At 48.6% G+C, this 22,384-nt stretch overlaps 2 pseudogenes; one reads left to right on the forward strand and one right to left on the reverse strand.

The window, feature by feature from the left end:
- Window positions 1-13,762: 13,762 nt before the first annotated feature.
- Window positions 13,763-17,217, reverse strand: LOC125517088 (annotated as a pseudogene).
- On the forward strand, window positions 16,876-17,014 carry LOC125517756 (annotated as a pseudogene).
- Window positions 17,218-22,384: the final 5,167 nt, after the last annotated feature.

Below are 22,384 nucleotides of genomic sequence, written 5' to 3' on the forward strand. Positions count from 1 at the left end.
GACCCAAGCCCGAGACTAAGTGTTTTTATTGCAAGGGAAGTGGTCAATGGAAGCGAAACTGCCCCAAATACTTAGCGGACAAGAAGGCTGGCAAAACGAAAGGTATATGTGATATACATGTAATTGATGTGTACCTTACCAGCACTCGTAGTAGCTCCTGAGTATTTGATACCAGTGCAGTTGCTCACATTTGTAACTCAAAGCAGGAGCTGCGGAATAAACTGAGACTGGCGAAGGACGAGGTGACGATGCGCGTCGGGAATGGTTCCAAGGTCGATGTGATCGCCGTCGGCACGCTACCTCTACATTTACCTACGGGATTAGTTTTGAACCTCAATAATTGTTATTTGGTGCCAAGTTTGAGCATGAACATTGTATCAGGATCTCGTTTAATACGAGATGGCTACTCATTTAAATCCGAGAATAATGGTTGTTCTATTTATATGAGAGATATGTTTTATGGTCATGCTCCTATGGTGAATGGTTTATTCATAATGAATCTCGAGCGTAATGCTACACATATTCATAGTGTGAATACCAAAAGATGTAAGGTTGATAATGATAGTCCCACATACTTGTGGCACTGCCGTCTTGGTCACATAGGTGTCAAACGCATGAAGAAGCTCCATGCTGATGGACTTTTAGAGTCTCTTGATTACGAATCATTTGACACGTGCGAACCATGCCTCATGGGTAAGATGACCAAGACTCCGTTCTCAGGAACAATGGAGCGAGCAACCAACCTATTGGAAATCATACATACTGATGTGTGCGGTCCAATGAGTGTTGAGGCTCGTGGTGGCTATCGTTATGTTCTCACCCTCACTGATGACTTGAGTAGATATGGGTATATCTACTTAATGAAACACAAGTCTGAAACCTTTGAAAAGTTCAAGGAATTTCAGAGTGAGGTTGAGAATCAACGTGACAGAAAAATCAAGTTTTTGTGATCAGATCGTGGAGGAGAATACTTGAGTCACGAATTTGATACACACTTAAGAAAATGTGGAATAATTTCACAACTCACGCCGCCTGGAACACCTCAGCGTAATGGTGTGTCCGAACGTCGTAATCGCACTCTATTGGATATGGTGCGATCTATGATGTCTCTTACGGATTTACCACTATCATTTTGGGGCTATGCTTTAGAGACTGCCACATTCACTTTAAATAGGGCTCCGTTGAAATCCGTTGAGACGACACCGTATGAATTATGGTTTGGGAAGAAGCCTAAGCTGTCGTTTCTAAAAGTTTGGGGATGCAATGCTTATGTCAAGAAACTTCAACCTGAAAAGCTCGAACCCAAGTCGGAAAAATGCGTCTTCATAGGATACCCTAAAGAAACTATTGGGTATACCTTCTACCTCAGATCCGAAGGCAAGATCTTTGTTGCCAAGAATGGATCCTTTCTAGAGAAGGAGTTTCTCTCGAAAGAAGTAAGTGGGAGGAAAGTAGAACTTGATGAAGTATTACCTCTTGAACCGGAAAGTGGCGCAACTCAGGAAAATGTTCCTGTGGTGCCTGCACCAATTAGAGAGGAAGTTAATTATGATGATCAAGATACTTCTGATCAAGCTCCTACTAAACTTCGAAGGTCCACAAGGACACGTTCCGCACCAGAGTGGTACGGCAACCCTGTCTTGGAAATCATGTTGTTAGACAACGGTGAACCTTCGAACTATGAAGAAGCGATGGCGGGCCCGGATTTCGACAAATGGCTGGAAGCCATGAAATCCGAGATAGGATCCATGTATGAAAACGAAGTATGGACTTTGACTGACTTGCCCGATGATCGGCGAGCCATAGAAAATAAATGGATCTTTAAGAAGAAGACAGACGTGGATGGTAATGTGACCATCTATAAAGCTAGGCTTGTCGCTAAGGGTTATCGACAAGTTCAAGGGGTTGACTACGATGAGACATTCTCTCCCGTAGCAAAGCTGAAGTCCGTCCGAATCATGTTAGCTATTGCCGCATACTATGATTATGAGATATGGCAAATGGACGTCAAAACGGCATTCCTTAACGGTCATCTTAAGGAAGAACTATATATGATGCAGCCGGAAGGTTTTGTCGATCCTAAGAATGCTAACAAGGTGTGCAAGCTCCAACGCTCGATTTATGGGCTGGTGCAAGCATCTCGGAGTTGGAACATTCGCTTTGCTGAGATGATCAAAGCGTTTGGGTTTATGCAGACTTATGGAGAAGCCTGCGTTTACAAGAAAGTGAGTGGGAGCTCTATAGCATTTCTCATATTATATGTAGATGACATACTTTTGATGGGAAATGATATAGAGCTTTTGGACAGCATTAAGGCCTACTTGAATAAGAGTTTTTCAATGAAGGACCTTGGAGAAGCTGCTTATATATTAGGCATCAAGATCTATAGAGATAGATCAAGACGCCTCATAGGTCTTTCACAAAGCACATACCTTGATAAGATATTGAAGAAGTTCAATATGGATCAGTCTAAGAAGGGGTTCTTGCCTGTGTTGCAAGGTGTGAAATTGAGCTCAGCTCAATGTCCGACCACGGCAGAAGATATAGAAGAGATGAGTGTCATCCCCTATGCCTCAGCCATAGGTTCTATTATGTATGCCATGCTGTGTACCAAACCTGATGTAAACCTTACCGTAAGTTTGGTAGGAAGGTACCAAAGTAATCCTGGCAAGGAACACTGGACAACGGTCAAGAATATCCTGAAGTACCTGAAAAGGACTAAGGAAATGTTTCTCGTTTATGGAGGTGACGAAGAGCTCGTCGTAAAGGGTTACGTCGACGCTAGCTTCGACACAGATCTGGATGACTCTAAGTCACAAACCGAATACGTGTATATTTTGAATGGTGGGGCAGTAAGCTGGTGCAGTTGCAAGCAAAGCGTTGTGGCGGGATCTACATGTGAAGAGGAGTACATGGCAGCCTCGGAGGCAGCACATGAAGCAGTCTGGGTGAAGGAGTTCATTACCGACCTAGGAGTCATACCCAATGCGTCGGGCCCGATGACTCTCTTCTGTGACAACACTGGAGCTATTGCCCTTGCCAAGGAGCCCAGGTTTCACAGGAAGACCAGGCATATCAAGCGTCGCTTCAACTCCATTCGTGAAAGTGTTCAAAATGGAGACATAGAGATTTGTAAAGTACATACGGACCTGAATGTAGCAGATCCGTTGACTAAACCTCTCCCTAGAGCAAAACATGATCAACACCAGAATTCCATGGGTGTTCGATTCATCACAATGTAACTAGATGATTGACTCTAGTGCAAGTGGGAGACTGTTGGAAATATGCCCTAGAGGCAATAATAAAATGATTATTATATTTCCTTGTTCATGATAATTGTCTATTGTTCATGCTTTAATTGTATTATCCGGAAATCGTAATACATGTGTGAATACATAGGCCACAATGTGTCCCTAGTGAGCCTCTAGTTGACTAGCTCGTTGATCAACAGATAGTCATGGTTTCCTGGCTATGGACATGGGGATGTCATTGATAACGGGATCACATCATTAGGAGAATCATGTGATGGACAAGACCCAATCCTAAACACAGCACAAGATCGTATAGTTCGTTTGCTAGAGTTTTTCCAATGTCAAGTATCTTTTCCTTAGACCATGAGATCGTATAACTCCCGGATACCGTAGGAGTACTTTGGGTATACCAAACGTCACAACGTAACTGGGTGATTATAAAGGTATACTACGGGTATCTCCGAAAGTGTCTGTTGGGTTGACACGGATCAAGACTGGGATTTGTCACTCCGTATGACGGAGAGGTATCTCTGGGCCCACTCGGTAATGCATCATCATAATGAGCTCAAAGTGACCAAGTGTCTGGTCACGGTATCATGCATTACGGTATGAGTAAAGTGACTTGCCGGTAACGAGATTGAACGAGGTATTGGGATACCGACGATCGAATCTCGGGCAAGTAACGTACCGATTGACAAAGGGAATTGTGTACGGGGTTGCTTGAATCCTCGACATCGTGGTTCATCCGATGAGATCATCGAGGAGCATGTGGGAGCCAACATGGGTATCCAGATCCCGCTGTTGATTATTGACCGGAGAGCCGTCTCGGTCATGTCTACATGTCTCCCGAACCTGTAGGATCTACACACTTAAGGTTCGGTGACGCTAGGGTTGTAGGGATATGAATATGCAGTAACCCGAAAGTTGTTCGGAGTCCCGGATGAGATCCTGGACGTCACGAGGAGTTTCGGAATGGTCCTGAGGTGAAGAATTATATATAGGAAGTGCAGTTTCGACCATCGGGAGAGTTTCGGGGTCACCGGTATTGTACCGGGACCACCGGAAGGGTCCCGGGGGTCCACCGGGTGGGGCCACCCATCCCGGAGGGCCCCATGGGCCAAAGTGGGGAGGGGAACCAGCCCATAGTGGGCTGGTGCGCCCCCCTAGGCCCACCCCATGCGCCTAGGGTTGGGAACCCTAGGGTGGGGGGGCGCCCCACCTGGCTTGGGGGGCACTCCACCCCTTGGCCGCCGCCCCCCTAGGAGTTCCCATCTCCTAGGGCCGGCGCCCCCCCTAGGGGGCCTATATAAAGGGAGGGAGGGGCAGCCGCACCCTTGTGTCTTGGCGCCTCCCTCTCCCCTGCTACACCTCTCCTTCTCGCAGTATAACGGCGAAGCCCTGCTGCGGTGACGCCCTGCATCCACCACCACGCCGTCGTGCTGCTGGATCTTCATCAACCTCTCCTCCCCCCTTGCTGGATCAAGAAGGAGGAGACGTCACGCTGACCGTACGTGTGTTGAACACGGAGGTGCCGTCCGTTCGGCGCTAGGATCTTCGGTGATTTGGATCACGTCGAGTACGACTTCCTCATCCCCGTTCTTTGAACGCTTCCGCGCGTGATCTACAAAGGTATGTAGATGCAATCCAATCACTCGTTGCTAGATGAACTCATAGATGGATCTTGGGTGAAACCGTAGGAAAATTTTTGTTTTCTGCAACGTTCCCCAACAGAAGTTGCAGTAATCATAAGTGTGGTGAACCAGGCAGGGGACACAGGATGATGAGTATGAATCATGAGATAAACTTCAACTGAAAAAACAGGATTCTGAGGTTAGCCCCTTTTCTTCGTTAATGTCTGATCCTTTCTTCTTTGCCTCCAGATTTTTTTCCCGGTAGGTTATGTACTCTAGAACACCTATGCTAGGCTATGTATTTTGTTCTATGGCAAAACATGGATTAAGCTCTGCGGCAAGTTGTGTTCACAATTTTTAATCTAACTGCCTTCTTACATAAGAGCAAATCTTCCCAACAAACGGCAGAACAAAGGCCCATCTTTCAAATGTCTGAAGATTGGTTATCCCATAACCAGACGCAGAGGGAGAAATTCAGCTCCATAACCTCCATATAAATACCATCACCCTGGTTCCGTCCTTCCCACTTCTGTTACATGTATACTTTTCTGTTTTGGCATGTCCTACAAAAGCTGCACTTTTTTTGCCCTTCTCAGTAAATTGTTAGAAACCTAGACTCATGGGCAAAGGAATTATTTAATTCAGTGCCTTGTCAGATCAAAAATAGAATCCAAGTAGCACATGTCCTATTTTGCAGGTGATATATACTCTCAAAGGCATGAAGACAGGTATGTCATAATACTCCAGGTGAGATATATGCAGGTGTTATGGATTGTGGTTTCAAGGAAAACAATTATGGAACTCAATATGCAGCTGCTAAGTTTCTGAAGCTTGATCGGCATCTTTTATCAATTGTTAATTAGTACTAGGATTCTCATGCATGTCTACTGCTATTTACGAAACTAAAGACATGATGGTTCCATTTGGGACGAAAAAGAAAAGTAGCACCAGTGTGTAAACCCAATGCTTAGGTGATTAACTGCGGATCAAACAATTTTTATCCCCTGTTTGCGCAATATGGAAGTACACATGGTTATTGGTCAGGGACCTTCTTGGCATATGTAGATTTTCTGCGTTCTGAATTTTTAGCCCTTGTGATTCTTGTAGGTTATGCTTTATTCAGGCGTATAACTTGTACTTCCATTGCTCTACATTTTACTTATATCGCATATTTGACACTTTGTACAATCTGCAGTTAATTACTAAATCCCCAGAGTTGCAGAGGAGTTCTACATTATTTCATTAGTGCATTTAGAGCATGTCAAATGGAAGTACAAGTTATTTAGGGGTAAAATCAACTTCCCTCTGAAGTCTGCTGCTGGTCAGACTCTTTTATATGGTGGTCTGACCTGGTCACACTCTTTCGACAGTCAATACATATTTTCTCTTGGGTAATTTGCTTCACCTAAGCTTCAGTACCACTTTCTATCATGTGCATGGCCCCTTGAGTTCATATCTTCTATTGGTGTCTGAAAACTATCATTTTTGGTCAGCTGATATCACTCTATTCATGCTATCAATTTTTCTTTCTCACTATATGGTAGTCCTTGACCTGTTTGTGGCATCGGAGAAGGGAATTTTCCTTTTTTGCACTTTTATCTTGTTTTTTTAATATATTATTTTTAGTTGTATATTATAGAAGGATTGGGCATGGAGATCTACGATGGAAGCATTTGTGTATATAGTGTACCTCTGTATATCTTTCCAAATTCCATCTTGCCTTACCATACATTTTTAAAAGAACAATTGTTTTCTGAGTCATTGGTGTACTTATGTTGTGCTGTCTGACCATGTGAGTATATAACAATTTGTTGGACAAAAGTATTCTTGTGGTTTGTGCCAAGGTTGGGCACCATCTTAAAATATAAAATGATAACATTGCCAAACATTTTTATTTTGAAGGGCCAACAAGAAAGGATTTCTTCCGCCAACATAACAAAGAACCCATTGGGTGGATGCAACACCCGAATGCCTTTTTGACTAAGTCATTTTAATTAAATAATTACAGTGGCGGAGCTAGATGGGGATAGCTCGAGAGGCAAAGGGCAAATACATAAATTCTTGAGCGGTCCAAAGACTAAAATATGTTGAATTAAGCACACGAAGAGATTTTTTATTCACAAATTTTCTCAAGGTTGGGGGTATAATGTAATTTTCTCTGCTATTAAAACTGCAACTTTCCATCCTGATTATGTCCATGATTAAGTTTTGGGTGTGGGCACCGGTAGGAGATCAAGCACTCCGTCCTCTGTCAGTTGCTGGCAAACGAGGTCGAGGCTGCGTGGAGCACTGGTCTCCTCCCTGCTGCCAGCGACGCCCTCCTGTCTCCTCTGCACCAGTCTACTCCTTCATGTCTCTCTCCCTCTCAATCTCCTCTTTCTGTTGTTTGTTTTCTCTATCTCACATAGGAAAGCTCTTGATCCACCAAAACACTGAATAATGTGCATATTTGCTACCCTAGGAAAGAAGGACGTAAAACTGAACTACAAACATCTGTAGTGTAGAGCATCCAGGATAAAGGGTTGTGGATGTCCCATTGCTGCATGAACTGAACCAAGGATGTTTAGCAACTAATTTCCTTTTTTTGTGGCATCAACACGAGGATGGGATTCATAATTGAGAACATCATGTGTTCATAATATATATTTTGTGGTAGCAACTGAACCAAGGATGCTCATGGCAAGTTTAATCGCAATATAAATCATTTGGTTTGGAAACACACCTGCTAAAAAAATAGATTGATCTTTTCTTAAAATCTTCAACCTTCTATGTAAACCAGTTCTCCTTTGTATCATATCCGAGATCCATCTAGATTATATCTGATTTTAGTGATATATAAATCAAAATTGATTTATTCACTCTTTGGTAAGCACTTACACATTTGATTGTTCTGGCATTCTGTTTTATGTGGTTTGATTTTATCAACCTAATTCGGCCTTTCTTTTGCAGATTATTTACAAAAGAAAATGGTTTGGGCGGAAGAGTTGAAGGCCTGAAGCCAAATGTTCCTAATCAAGAAGATGACCTGCACAACTCTCGTGAAACAAGGCCAATGCTATGTGCCAAGATTAAGGATTGCAAATATGTTTACTTTGGTCCAATATCGTATAGCAGTGTAATGCTTCATGCAGGCACTTTTTATCATTCATTTTTATTATTCAAATCTCTATATGGTTGTCATAGATGCTGCTATTACACGGGTTTTTTTTTGAATTTTCACCGGGGGGAGATTTCCCCACCTGAATTTCCATATATGGGGCCAAAACGCCCAGGTCACCAGCATGTACAAGAATGTTTCATGGGGGGAGAGAAAGAGGGGAAGGCAAGGCAACAAGCCTCAGGCATCTCAAGGGCTGGCTAGACAGCCCAGCCATGCATCGGCTGCCTGCTTTATAGCAACAGGTAGACGCACCCGCCAAAGCACGGCGTCCTCCCTACACAGTTGCAGCAACCGAGGGAGAGACGGGGGCAACCCCTGGAAGACCACCGCGTTGCGATGCTTCCAAAGTTGCCAGCAACAGAGAAGGAGGAAGGTCGAGCCCGTCCGCACCGGTACGGAGGCAGGCGGGGATAAAGTGTGCAGTAGCTCAACGGATGAGACCGTGGGGACGACTCCCACCACAGACCAAAAGCGCCTAGCAAAAGGGCAGTCGAAGACGAGATGGCATGCCGACTCCAGGGGCGCTGGGCAGATGGGGCAGCTAGCCCCCGCCGCCTCCACAATGTGCTTCCGTAGGAGGACGTCCCTTGTCTGGATCCGGGCTTTGACCAGGAGCCAGGCGAAGAAGCGGACGCGACTTGGGGCGTAGTTCTTCCAGACAAAATCAGCGTACGGCGCAAGCACCCCACCAAAGTGGCAGAGTTGGTAGAGGCCAGCGGAGGAGAGTGCAGTACCCTTGTCACAGCCTGGGCGAAGGGTCTGAGCATCCGGCTCCGAGGTGAGGGTCAGCGCCTGGATGATTGGTAGGAGCACCGCTCACTCTCTGTCTCCCACATGGTTCAGGCGGGGGACGAGGACCCCAGCAAGGCCATGTTGAAGGACGTGAGCAACCGAGGCCGTCGGCGCGGTGGTGTGAGAGAAGAGGGAGCTCATCTGGACGGAAAGGGCGCCACCGGGCAACCAGGAGTCCAGCCAGAATGTCGTAGTGCGCCCGTCGCCGAGGGTGACAGCGGTGACCGCCCGGTACACAGGCATGAGCTTGGCAAGGGAGGCCCAGTGCGGTCCGGGGAGCGTCACCGCCACTGCGGAAGTTAGCAGCGATCGTCCCAGCTCACCCCAGACCCAGAGAGCCCACGGCGCTTCCTGGCGCGAGTGAAGGCGGTGAAGGAGCTTCAGCAGAAGGCACCGGTTCTGGATCGGGAGGGCGTGAACCCCCACTCCCCCCTCCTCCTTGGGACGGACGACGCGGTCCCAGGAGACGAGACACTGGGCCCCAGAGGCTTTGTCCGTCGTGGTCCAGAGGAAGGAGAGGCGCAGGGCGTCGATCGCTCGTAGGACGGAGGGCGGGACCTCCATCGCAGACATGGCATATGTGGGGAGAGCGTCCAGTACGGCATTGAGCAACACTAGGCGCCCCCCAAAGGACAGAAGTTGAGCGCGCCAGCCGGAGAGGTAGCGCTCAGCTTTGGCAATGAGCGGGAGGAAGTCGTCCATGGTGAGCTTGTGGTTGGAGAGCGGCAGGCCGAGGTAGATTTGAGGGAAGCCCCCAATGCAGCATCCCAACTCACGGATCATGTCGCGAAGATCATCTTCGGGGACATGTACGGGCGCAACGGTGCTTTTGTGGAAGTTGATGACGAGCCCCGTCGCAGCCGCGAAGTCGTCAAGGATGCTCTTGCGACGCCGAACCGCGCTCGGCTCCGCATGCATGATGATGATGGTATCATCAGCGTACTGGAGGACAAGCGGTGGCGCATCGGCGAATAGAGGGTGACGCATCCCACCATCCCTCTTGATCATCTGTTATAGCACGTCCGCGACGAGGAGGAAGAGGTAGGGGGAGAGGGGGTCCCCCTGCCGCAATCCTTTCTTGCACTTGATCCATCGCCCGGGCACGCCATTAAGAACCACCGCGGACATGGACGACTGGAAGATGGAGTCCATCCAGTCACACCAGAGGGACGGAAAGCCACGCACCTCCATAATCCGGCGAAGGCTCTCCCAGTTGATGGAGTCGAAGGCTTTGGCAAAGTCAAGCTTCAAGACCAACGATGGAGCCCGGCGGGTCTCGTAGCATTGGACAATCTCCGTTGCGTACACAAAGTTCTCGGAGATACTCCGTCCCTTAATGAACCCGGATTGGTCCACGTCCACCACATCCGAGATCTATTGTTGAGGGCGCGTGGTCAGGACCTTACACGGAATCTTGATGTCGCAGTTCTGTAGCGAGATGGGTCGAAAGCCACCCGGAGTGAGCACCCCCTCGGCCTTGGGGAGCAGCACAACATGCGCGCGGTTGATACAGGAGAGGTTCACGGAGTTGTCATAGAACCCCTCCATCAACCGCATCACATCACCGGAGACCAGCTCCCAGGCGGCCTGGTAGAAGCCCGGACCATGGCCATCGGGACCCGGGGCGCTGGTTCTGTCGAGGCTGGCGACAGCCGCCTTGATCTCGGCCATCTCGAAGGGGGCAACCAGTTTGGGGCCGTCCACAGTGCCCCCCCCCCCTCGTATAGCGCCGGCAGGTCGAAGTGCCAGACGGGGGCCCCCGCACGACCGAGTAGGGCGGAGTAGAAGGCGTGCAGGGCCTCCGCCTTGGCTGCATGACCGACGATGATCGTGCCCCCGACATCCAGAGCTTTGATCCGGTTTGACCGGAAGCGCTGGGATGCCTGAGCGTGGAAGAATCGTGTGTTCTCATCACCCTCGCCCACCCGTCGAAACTTCCCGCGTTGTCTCCAGAATGCAGCTTGCTGACGAACCGAGAAAGCCAAGGCGGCACGGGCATCAATCCGCAACGCCACTTCCTCCACTGAAAGCACACGGTATTCCTCAAGAAAGTCAAACAGATCAATAAGAAATCTGCTGTTATTATCATGGCGAGGGACAAACCGGTGACTTGCCTTCCAAACCTTTGCAGCACGACGGAAGGATTTGACTTTAGCAGCAATGTCTTTAGCACCGTCCGCGGTCCTGCGAGGGAGAGCCCGGGAAGGAGAAGTGGAAGGAAGGAACAAGGGATCAAGGAGCCATTTATTCTCAAAACGGAACTGATGGGAGGCTGGGATGTGGGTAGAGGCAGTGACCAGGAGGGGAACGTGGTCAGAGGTGATACGCGGGCGGGAGGCAAGGGTGGAGTTGGGAAGAGCCATGTCCCAATCAGCGTTAAAAAACGCACGGTCGAGGCGCGCCAGGGTGGGCGGGGTGCGACGATTTGTCCAAGTGAACAAGCGGTCAGAGAGGGGGAGCTCAACCCAGGAGAGGGCATTGATCATGGTATTGAATCTCGAAGCAAGAGATGCGGAGAAGTTGTCATTGTTTTTCTCCTCGGGGTATCTGATTAGGTTGAAGTCGCCAAGCACAAGCCAGGGCCCCGAAACCGAATCAGAGAGAGCCATCATCTCCTCCACAAAATCTTGCGTGAAGGCGTGGTCAGATGGGGCGTAGACGTTAGTAATCAAGAAGCCGAGATCAGAAGACGTGGAGGAAAGCTCGGTGGAAAGAGTGTACCTGCCATAGTGGCAGGAGACGAGATGGAGCGTAGCGGTGTCCCAGGCCATGATCAGCCCGCCACGCGAGCCGTCCGCGTCCAGGTGTTTGAAAGACGAGAGGCGGGGGGAGAGGAACGATCGATCTTTGCCTAAGGAGAGCGAGGAAAGCTTCGTTTCCTGGATGCATGCAACGTGGGGATTAGCAGCAATCACGGCACTGCGGACAAGAGAGCATTTGTCTTTGCCACCGAGGCCTTGAACATTCCAAGAAAGAAACGAGAGGCAGTTACGGTTGACACTATCCATAACCAAGGCGAGCACCAGACATACAAGACCTACAGGGGAGAGAAGCGCGAGGGGTAACAGGACACATGCGGGGGAGTCACAGTACATGAAGGCAAACACGGAGGCTAGCAGAAGTAAAGAAACACAACGCCCGAACGAAAGAGCCCTGGGCATCCAGCGGGCAGGGGAGATGGAGGGGTCGCTACTCATCGACACCTGCCGGCACCGGAGCAGATGGGATGGCCGCCACAGCCCTTAGCTCGGACACAGAGTTCATTCCCAGAGGCTTGAGGACGGCGGCGAGCACTTTGTGTTTGAGCACTTTGGTTTGGAGAGCCGTAGAGCAGCCTTTGAGGGAGTCTTTGAGCTCCCTCTGCTTGATGGCTTTGTCAGTCATGGAGACGTACGCGGCAGGCTCCTTGAGGGCCAGGTGACGGCTATAGCGCACGCCCGGGATGGCAGGAGCAGGGGCAGCGACGTCGGGCACCACATTGCATGGCGCATGCATAGCGGGTACCGGGGTCGACCCAGCACCCGCAAGCACGGAAGGCACGCTGGCGTTGAGGGGACCCGACCCACCATCTCCAGTGTCGTCGTCGGAGGCCTCACCCAGCTCAGTGATGACCACCGAGCTACGGGGGGTGGAGGTGGCAATGCTGCTGGAGTGTCCCGATGCCACGGACGGCGGAGGAGCACGGATGAAGGCGGGAGACCCAGGAAGAGGCGGGGCGCCATGAAGGCGAAGCAGGGTGGCAAGCCGTTGCCCGCCACCCCCACCCTAGCGCGGAGGAGGTTGCTGCCGTGGGGGGGGGGGGGGGGGGGGGGGGGGGGGGGGGGGGCGGGGCCAGCCAGCCTAAAGGAAAGCCTTGCATAGGCGGCGGAGCTCCGTTGTGGGCGAACGGCGGAGGCGGTGGCGGGCCGAAGAAGGGGATGTAGATGCCATCGTCGCCGTAGGAGTCCGCTTGCGGCCAAACAGCGAGCGTACTGACAGTGACAACGCGGGAGCCCCAGAACCCGCCGCGCGGCCACACGTCACACGGCACGTCCCTGGCATGCTGAATGTTTATTACTATTTTTCATGTGTTGTTGAAAATAGAATTCACTCATATATTTGTCTACGGAGGGAGTAGTATACAGTAAGCTTCATTTCACCGAGGAGATCTTCCGTTACATAGAGGTTAATTTATTTAAATATGAACTCAGAATTCAGTACTCACACGAATTTCATAGATGCTTTGATCGAGACGTACGTTGCACGTGCATACTTACTAGTACATATACAAACGATACAAGTATACCTAAGATTGTGCGGCATTGGCAATATAATTGGTTGGGGATATTAGCTTTATTTTTTTAAACATTTTTTGGAGTGGGTATACAAATATGTTCACTGGAGGAAATACACTGCTAGCGTAAATTTACAGACTAATGTTGGGTGTTCCTGCTTCAGGTTTGAGTATGCCATACGACGGTGCAATTCTTTGGTCTTTTACTTGCGTTGCTACGTGCATATACGGGAGCCCGAATACCCTGCTGCCAGGGTAACAAAATGATCCTGGTTACATCTTACCAAAAAGAACAAGTCCAACAGACAGATGATGTTATGTCAAAGGTAAGTGTTCATTGTTCAATCTGCACGAAATGTTCATTCGGCTAAGACGCTATGTTCACCAGTATTACAAACTTGCAATCCATTTCACAACGGAAGTAAACCTAGGCAGGCAATTTGCATTCGCCAAAATACTTGACACTAATGTTAAGCTAATCTCCTTATCGTACTCAACTTAGCACTCCCTCATCCATATAAACTGTCGCTGATGGCAAGTTTTTTCTTAGACAAAACAACGCGCTCGCGCTGCAAAGCTACTGCTGTATGCACTCGACGATGAACCTGTGTATTTTGAGATGGTACTCCTCCCGATCCATATTAATTGTCGCCCATCAATTAGGGAAGCGAATCCCAACATCTGACGACCTACCCTTGTTGATTTCGTCTATAATCAACGACATCTCCGTCCACGTCCACCCACTTGGAAGCCTGCGCTTGCATTTCTTAAACCCTGGATTCTTATACAGGTTAAGGCCTCCAGGTTCACCGCTGCCTCCATGACGTTTCTGGCATACCTCACGAACTTGTCTTCTTCCCGAAACCCATAGATACTGAGCTCAGCCAGATTGTGGTGCTTGAAATCAGGGGGGTTCCAGCTCTAGTCCTTTGTCCTTCTCCTCGCTAAACTCATGCATGTACCTCCGCTTCCCCTTTATCATTTCACATAAATGATCCCGCACCTGCATTCAACCATGTCAAAAACTCCTAACTGGTCACAAAAAGTTTGAACTCCGAAAAAGAGACAATTCGCTTTGCATATTCGACCTGAGATGGAATAAAAATGAGAGATGGAGAATCGGTAGAAGAGCTTACCATGATGCATAGCTCCTTCAGACTGGGTGCACCTTGGAGTATGAACATCGTCCAAGTCAGATCGCATTCTTCAGAAATGTTGAACAAATTCACAAGACTTAGTTTGCGGAACACGGGTAGCAATTGTTTTCGGCCTTCTGGTTTGACCCAAATCTGCAAAAGAGGGGGATAATGCAGAATTATGTTAGACAAAAATAACGACTACAACCTCTCCATGACACACGTCATTCTGATAACATTAGCTGCAGACCTCCACTAACCTTTTCACATCTGAAGTTCAAATGCAGGTTGCTTATGGCTGTTTTAGCAAGCAACTCACTTAGCTTGAGCATCTTCTGCCAAGAAAGACCAATATTACTGATGCTCACAGCCTGGAGCTGTGGGACATAGCCCAAACAGAAAGGGTCATCTCGAGATAGAAACCCATTAAATTTCAGTACTGTGAGCTTTGGTACCCACTTGAGATCAACCCTCTCAAGGTTGCTATCCGAAATCACTAGTTCACGGAGTTGCGGGTGTTCCACTTCCAGCAAAGACAGATCCCCCGTGTCACACTGCCAGAGGCGCAAGAACTCTAGTTGCTTGCATATACTGAAAATTTTGGGGAAGTCTGATTCGCCTAACCTCAAATTCTCTAGCCAGAGGCGCGCAAGACCACCAAATGCGTTTGGACACGAATCAAAGAACAACATGAACCGCTTCCCATAACTGAGCAGGTCATCGACGTAACAATTGGTACGCACTTCGGTTAAGATTACAAACTCAACCGAAGCAACTTTTTGTGTTGCTATGGTGTTGGCAACAGTCTGGCCAATGAAGATGGAGTCATCTCCCAGATAGAATTGCATGGACATTAGGTGAATGGTGTATAGCCTTCTGGTCCTGCTTTCCAGTATGCTCCTGGTTGCTTCTAGCACGATGGTGTTGGCCCGAGCTATATCATGTGAGGTTAATTTTGTCCCTCTTCCGCGCTTGGGCTCAAAAGAATCGACCGTTATGATAATTTTTGAGAGCATGGCAGGGATCTGCTTCCAGCGTCTGGAGAGGATGGTGGTTCTTGCGACGTCGGTGATATCAAGTCGCTCGACAATGTTGAGCAAAACGTCATCGGGCAACTTGCTGAGCCTGTCAACTTCATTGTCCTACATTTTATATAGAAACAAATCAAAGTTGCTTTCTTACTGTCTCATAACAGGTGCAGTGTTTTAATATTTTCCACGGACAAAAATTAAAAAAATATACTTTCCCACAGAAAGACACAATTTTCATAGCACAGTTCTTTTTACAGAAAACTTTCAATCTAATCATCTTCAATCATGGCAGTACAACGAACATCAAAAATAAAAATTACATCCAGATCCGTAGACCACCTAGTGACGACTACAAGAACTGAAGCGAGCTGAAGGCACGCTGCCGTCATCGCCCTTCCATCGCCGGAGTCGGGCACAACTTGTTGTAGTAGACAGTCGGGAAGTTGTTGTGCTAAGGCCCCATAGAACCAGCACCCTAGAACAGCAACCGCCGCCGATGAAGAATAACGTAGATCGAAAGGATCCAAACCGAAGACACACGAACGTAGACGAACAACGACGAGATCCGAGCAAATCCACCAAAGATAGATCTGCCGGAGACACACCTCCACACGCCCACCAACAATGCTAGATGCACCGCTGGAACGAGGGCTAGTCGAGGAGACTTTTATTCCATCTCCAAGGAGCCACCACCGTCTCACCTTCCTGAGCAGGAAGCAAACCCTAACAAGATTGAAAAAAAGGACTAAAAACAGAGCCCTCTGTTAAACATGAAAACTCTGTCATGTACGGCTGTCACGTATGGCTGGCTTGTGCGCCTTGTGTGGCTGCCTTGTGCGCCAAGGGTGGTTATAGGAGTAGGATCTTTATCTTGTTATTATCTATTATCCCTCCTGTAAACCTCCTGTAATATCTCTACAGTTGTAACCTATGAGAGATGGGTCTCTCCCCAATCAATATAAACCCATGCGGCCCTCTGTACGAGGGTAGAGACGCTTACACAAAACTAGCATGGTAATCAGAGCCTCCCTCTTCCTCATCTAGAGATCACAACCTCCATCCCATCGCCAGCATACACCTTTTTTTCGCCCCCTCCCATCCTTCCCATCTCCGGCGCCATGTCCACCTCCTCCAGCCAACTCATCTCCTCCGGCCTGAACAACACCATCTCCGAGCCTCTCACCCGTACCAATTACATTCTCTGGCGAGCCCAAGCTCGCTCCCAAATCATGGGAGCCGGGCTATATGGGTATCTTGACCAAACCCTACCCGAGCCACCTAGAACCATCACCACCAAAAACTCAGACGGGAAAGATCAGATCGGTCCGAACCCCGCTCATACCCCATGGCTCATCCAAGATCAACAAATCGTAGCCTACTTGCTCCGCAACCTTTCCAAAGAGGTCCTAGTGCAAGTTGCTTCTCTCGAGACTTCTCATGCCATCTGGTCTGCCCTAGCCAACATGTTCTCCGCTCAATCCAAGTCTTGCGTCAACAACTGCCGTATTGCTCTCTCCAACGCCCAGAAGGGTTCCCTCAGCGCCGCCGCCTACTTTGGGCAGATGCAGGCGCTGTCTGACGAACTCGCAGCCGCCGGCAAACCCATCGGCGAAGATGAGCTCATCTCCTTCATCATCGCCGGCCTCGACATGGAATATCAGCCCATCATCTCCGCTCTTGACGTGCGCATTGATCCTGTCTCCACCGATGAACTCTTTGGCATGATCTCCAACTTTGATCAACGCGTCGAGCTGTTCCAAGGAACTAGTCCCGGCGCTTTCAAGTCCTCTGCTAATGCTGCCTATCGTGGTCGCGGGCCTCCCAAACCCTCTCGGAACCCTCCCAAGGGTGGTGGTGGTGGGGGCTATCGTGGCGGTTCCGACGGCAGCGGCGGCGGCCAACTCCAGCACGGTGGCGGCGGTGGTGGTGCTCCCTATCCGCATGCTGGTGGCGGTGGTGGTGGCCACTTCCAGCACGGCGGTGGTGGTGGCGGTGGCGGCGGCCACTACAATCAGCGCGGCAACAACAACTACCAGTGCCGCAACAACAACAACAATCGTCGTCCCTTCCAAGGTTATGATGAATATCTTAACAAGTGTCAAATTTGTAAGAAAAATAACCATATTGCGAAGGATTGCGACTATCGTTATGCCGAGAGCAACACCCAACGCAAGAAGGTTGCAGCTGCTGTGGACGCCTCCTATGATGTGGACACAAACTGGTACGCTAATTCCGGCGCCTCCAACCACATCACTCACGAGCTGGACAAGCTGACCATGCATGATAAGTACCCCGGGCAAGATCAAGTCCATAATTCCAATGGAGAAGGTATGGAGATAGCTCATGTTGGTCATTCAATTATCGCAACCCCTCATCGTGACATTCACCTTAAAAACATCTTGCATGTTCCTCAAACTGCCAAAAATCTTCTTTCAGTTCATCGTATTGCTCTTGACAACAATGTTTTCCTTGAATTTCATCCCTATTTCTTTTTGATCAAGGATCAGGTCACACGGAGAATTCTCTATCGCGGTAGATGCGTGCGTGGGCTCTACCCTCTTTTTCCCGAGTTCAGAAGCTTCAATAAACAAGTCTTTGGTGTCATCAAAATCTCCCCGGACAGGTGGCATGCTAGACTAGGACATCCATCTTTTTTTGTCGTACAACAAGTCCTTAGAAATAATAAGCTCCCATGTGTTGGTGAGCGTAGCATCGAAACTATCTGTGATTCTTGTCAAAAGGCAAAGTCTCATCAATTGCCATATCATATTTCTACTAGTATTTCTACCAAGCCGCTCCAACTTATTTTTTCTGATGTATGGGGTCCTGCCCCCTCCTCGGTTGGTAGACATACGTACTACGTTAGCTTCATTGATGATTTCAGTAAATTCACTTGGATTTACCTTCTTAAACGTCGTTTCGATGTTTTCCAAGTATTTAAGAATTTTCAAGCACTTGTTGAACGCAAGTTTGATCGCAAAATAATTGCCGTCCAGTCTGACTGGGGTGGTGAGTACGAGAAATTAAACTCGTTTTTCCAAACACTTGGCATTTCCCATCATGTTTCTTGCCCTCACGCGCACCAACAGAATGGCTCTGCTGAACGCAAGCATAGGCATATTGTGGACATAGGCCTCGCTCTTCTTGCAGGTGCATCTATGCCCTTGAAGTTTTGGGACGAAGCGTTCCTCACCGATGTCCACCTTATTAATATGCTCCCTAGCCGTGTCATCAATAATGAAACCCCTATGCAACGACTTCTCCAAGTTCGTCCCGATTACAAGTCTCTTCGTGTTTTTGGGTGTGCATGTTGGCCCAATCTCCGTCCCTACAATAATCGCAAACTCATGTTTCGTTCCACCCAATGTGTATTTCTTGGCTATAGTGCCCAGCACAAAGGAGTCAAGTGTCTTGACGTACCCACGGGGCGTGTCTACATCTCCAGGGATGTCGTTTTTGACGAGACGGTTTTTCCCTTTGCCGCACTTCATCCAAATGCAGGTGCCCTCCTTCGCAAAGAAATCCTCCTTCTTCCTTCTCATTTGACCTCTTTGCATCATGGGGACGATAATTGTGATCACATGACTAACCCTCCTAACCTTGAACTTGAGTCTTCTGGTACTGCAGGTTCGGATGCTGGAGCAACAGGAAAAAATTTGATGCAAAATTGTGAAGCAAACAGGCCAAATGGGCAATATTTCATGTGTCCCCCGTGGTGCAACAACCCTGCAGCCGAATCCCCCTCAGGATCAACCCCGACAGGATCTGCATCGGGATCTCCCGAGCCGCGTCAGGATCCGGGCGGCAGCGCCTCCTCCAACTCCGCGCCTGCGGGGCCCCCGCCCACGACACGCGCGCCTCGCCAACCTGGGGATGACACGCGACGGGACGCGGGCCCGCTCTCCCCCACGCGCGCGTCGGCTTCCGCAGGTCACCCGACCGAGCGGTTCGGTGTGGAGCCGCGCGTCTACACCAGGCGCTCCCACCAACCAGCTGCGGGCATGGGAGCCGATCCTGATCTGGCGGCGGCCCCGCCTGGATCTTCTGCGCCATCTTCGCCCATGTCTTCACCAGCGCCCGCCACAGAAGATCTGGCAAGGGAATCTGCTTCGGATCTGCTGCAGCAGACCACAGGATCTTCTGCGCCAGCGGAAACTGCACCTGTTCCTGATGCACCACGCACACGTCTCCGATCAGGGGTAATTCAACATACAAATTACAAAGTTAAGTTTGGTTTGACATGTTCCACAGGTGAACCTCGTACGTTCCACGAAGCATGCAAGGATTCACGTTGGAAAAAGGCAATGGAAGAAGAATTTCAAGCGTTGCAGAAAAACAAAACATGGCATCTAGTTCCTGCACACCGAGGTAAAAACTTAATTGATTGCAAATGGGTATTCAGGATAAAGAAGAAATCAGATGGCACCATAGATCGTTATAAAGCTAGGCTTGTTGCCAAAGGATTCAAACAGAGATACGGTATTGATTATGAGGATACATTTAGTCCTGTCGTTAAAGCTGCAACTATCCGTCTTGTTTTGTCCATCGCTGTGTCCAGAGGATGGAGCCTCAGACAGCTAGATGTACAGAACGCGTTCCTTCATGGTGTTCTGGAAGAGGAAGTGTACATGCGTCAACCTCCTGGCTTTGAAGACAAGAACAAACCCTCATATGTGTGCAAACTTGACAGGTTTCTTTATGGATTGAAACAAGCCCCTCGAGCTTGGTATTCACGGCTAAGTGCAAAGCTTCAGTCACTTGGTTTTGTGCCCTCAAAGTCTGACACATCTCTGTTTATCTACAATAAGTCACATATATCCATATTTGTGCTTATTTACGTTGATGATATTATTGTTACAAGTTCATCCAGTGCAGCAGTAACAGCCCTGTTAAAAGACTTGAATGCTGACTTTGCTCTCAAGGATTTGGGAGATTTGCATTTCTTTCTTGGCATTGAGGTCAAGAGAAACATGGAAGGTGGCCTTCATCTCTCTCAGGAGAAGTATGCAGAAGATCTCCTAAGCAAGGTTGGCATGCAAGGGTGCAAATCCTCACCTACACCGTTGTCAAGTACAGAAAAGTTATCTCTTGAAGAAGGTGAACCCTTGAGTCCAGATGACAGTACAAGGTACAGAAGTATGGTAGGAGCTCTTCAGTATCTAACTCTTACAAGGCCTGATATTTTCTTTGCTGTAAACAAAGTTTGTCAATTCCTTCATGCACCTACCACTGCACATTGGACTGCTGCAAAACGCATATTAAGATATGCTAAGGATACTTTGAGTATTGGTCTGACATTCATCAAGTCACCATCCACTCTTGTTAGTGCCTTCTCTGATTCTGACTGGGCAGGGTGCCTAGATGACTGACGCTCAACAGGTGGTTTTGCTGTTTTCTTTGGACCTAACCTTATCTCATGATGTGCAAGAAAACAGGCTACAGTCTCACGGTCAAGTACTGAGGCAGAATACAAGGCTTTAGCAAATGCAACTTCAGAAATTATTTGGGTCAAATCCATGCTCAGAGAACTTGGGATAGGTCATGCACAACCCTCCTGTCTCTGGTGTGATAATCTTGGTGCTACATATTTATCTGCTAATCCTGTTTTCCATGCAAGAACAAAACATATCGAAATTGATTATCATTTTGTTCGAGAAAGAGTTGCAAGCAAAGAATTGGAAATTTGTTTTGTTCACTCCAAAGATCAAGTTGCAGATGGGTTCACAAAGGCTTTGCCTACAAGACAGTTTGAAGAATTCAAGCGTAATCTTAACTTAGTTAAGTTATGATTAAGGGAAGGTGTTAAACATGAAAACTCTGTCATGTACGGCTGTCACGTATGGCTGGCTTGTGCGCCTTGTGTGGCTGCCTTGTGCGCCAAGGGTGGTTATAGGAGTAGGATCTTTATCTTGTTATTATCTCTTATCCCTCCTGTAAACCTCCTGTAATATCTCTACAGTTGTAACCTATGAGAGATGGGTCTCTCCCCAATCAATATAAACCCACGCGGCCCTCTGTACGGGGGTAGAGACGCTTACACAAAACTAACACCCTCCCGTCGGCCCTTGCCAGGATCCATCGCGCCTCCATAGCCCTAGGGCCACCGCTGACGGGGCGGGCCTGTGCCGGCGCCGGAGAGGCACTAACACTAACCTTTTTTCTTGGAGGAGAAGGAGGCGGCTGCTGGTGTCTTGACCGACTGCTAGGATTTTTTTTTGATAGTACAGTTTCTTGTAATTACCCACAAAAGTATGTAATTACCCAGTCTTGGAAAATTTCATACGTACTTCCCAAGAGACTGACGTAATTTTGATATTTCGCCGGTTATGGTTTTGGAAAAAAAATCAGCATGTGGTTAAAGTTTGACCACGAATTCTGATTATGGTTTCTACTTTTATTATTCCTTGATTATTTTTTTTCCTGCGGTGATGTTGTAAGAGGATCTACAACAAGGGGAAAAGATCAGGGGGACGAACTCACCAGCATGTCGAGGGAGGGTTTGCCGAGGCCGATCTGGCAGCAGGTCGCGTGGGAAGAGAGCTGCTCGTCTTCCTCTTAAAACTGGCGGGTACCGCGGTGCCGCCAGGCCAGATTTATATGGCAACTCGGAGACTGACTTCGAAAGAGGGCATGTTTCTGATTGTAGCCCGTAAAGGATTGGCGGATTGCGATAAAAAAAGGGAGGCGCTTCGGTTTCCGACTGCGGCTCAGAGAGCTGCTGCTGCTTCGAGGCCTCCGACGGACGGCGACAGACGATCAAGGGGCAGTGTAAAGGATTGAGAAAACTCAGCGGCTGTAATGATTCTCATGATGTGTATATCGACGAGGCAACACGTACAAGGGTTAACCGAATGTACAATCTATCACATGGTTTGAAGCTAAGCCACAGGAGTAATGGTACACCTACGTGAAAAACGTGGTGGGTTAGGATTGGACAGAGGGGGAGGAAGGGGCCCACCCCCTTAAAATCAGGGGGCAAGAGGATTTAGTTTAGGTATGTTACGTAACCTTTCGTAACGTTTTACGTAGATGTAGCATTATTGAAGCCACAGATGGCGAATGATACGCGCCGGTGCGCCGGCCGGATTTACGGCCAGTCATGTCCCGTGC

Source organism: Triticum urartu, chromosome 6 (assembly GCF_003073215.2).
Source record: "Triticum urartu cultivar G1812 chromosome 6, Tu2.1, whole genome shotgun sequence".
Classification (NCBI taxonomy): domain Eukaryota; kingdom Viridiplantae; phylum Streptophyta; class Magnoliopsida; order Poales; family Poaceae; genus Triticum; species Triticum urartu.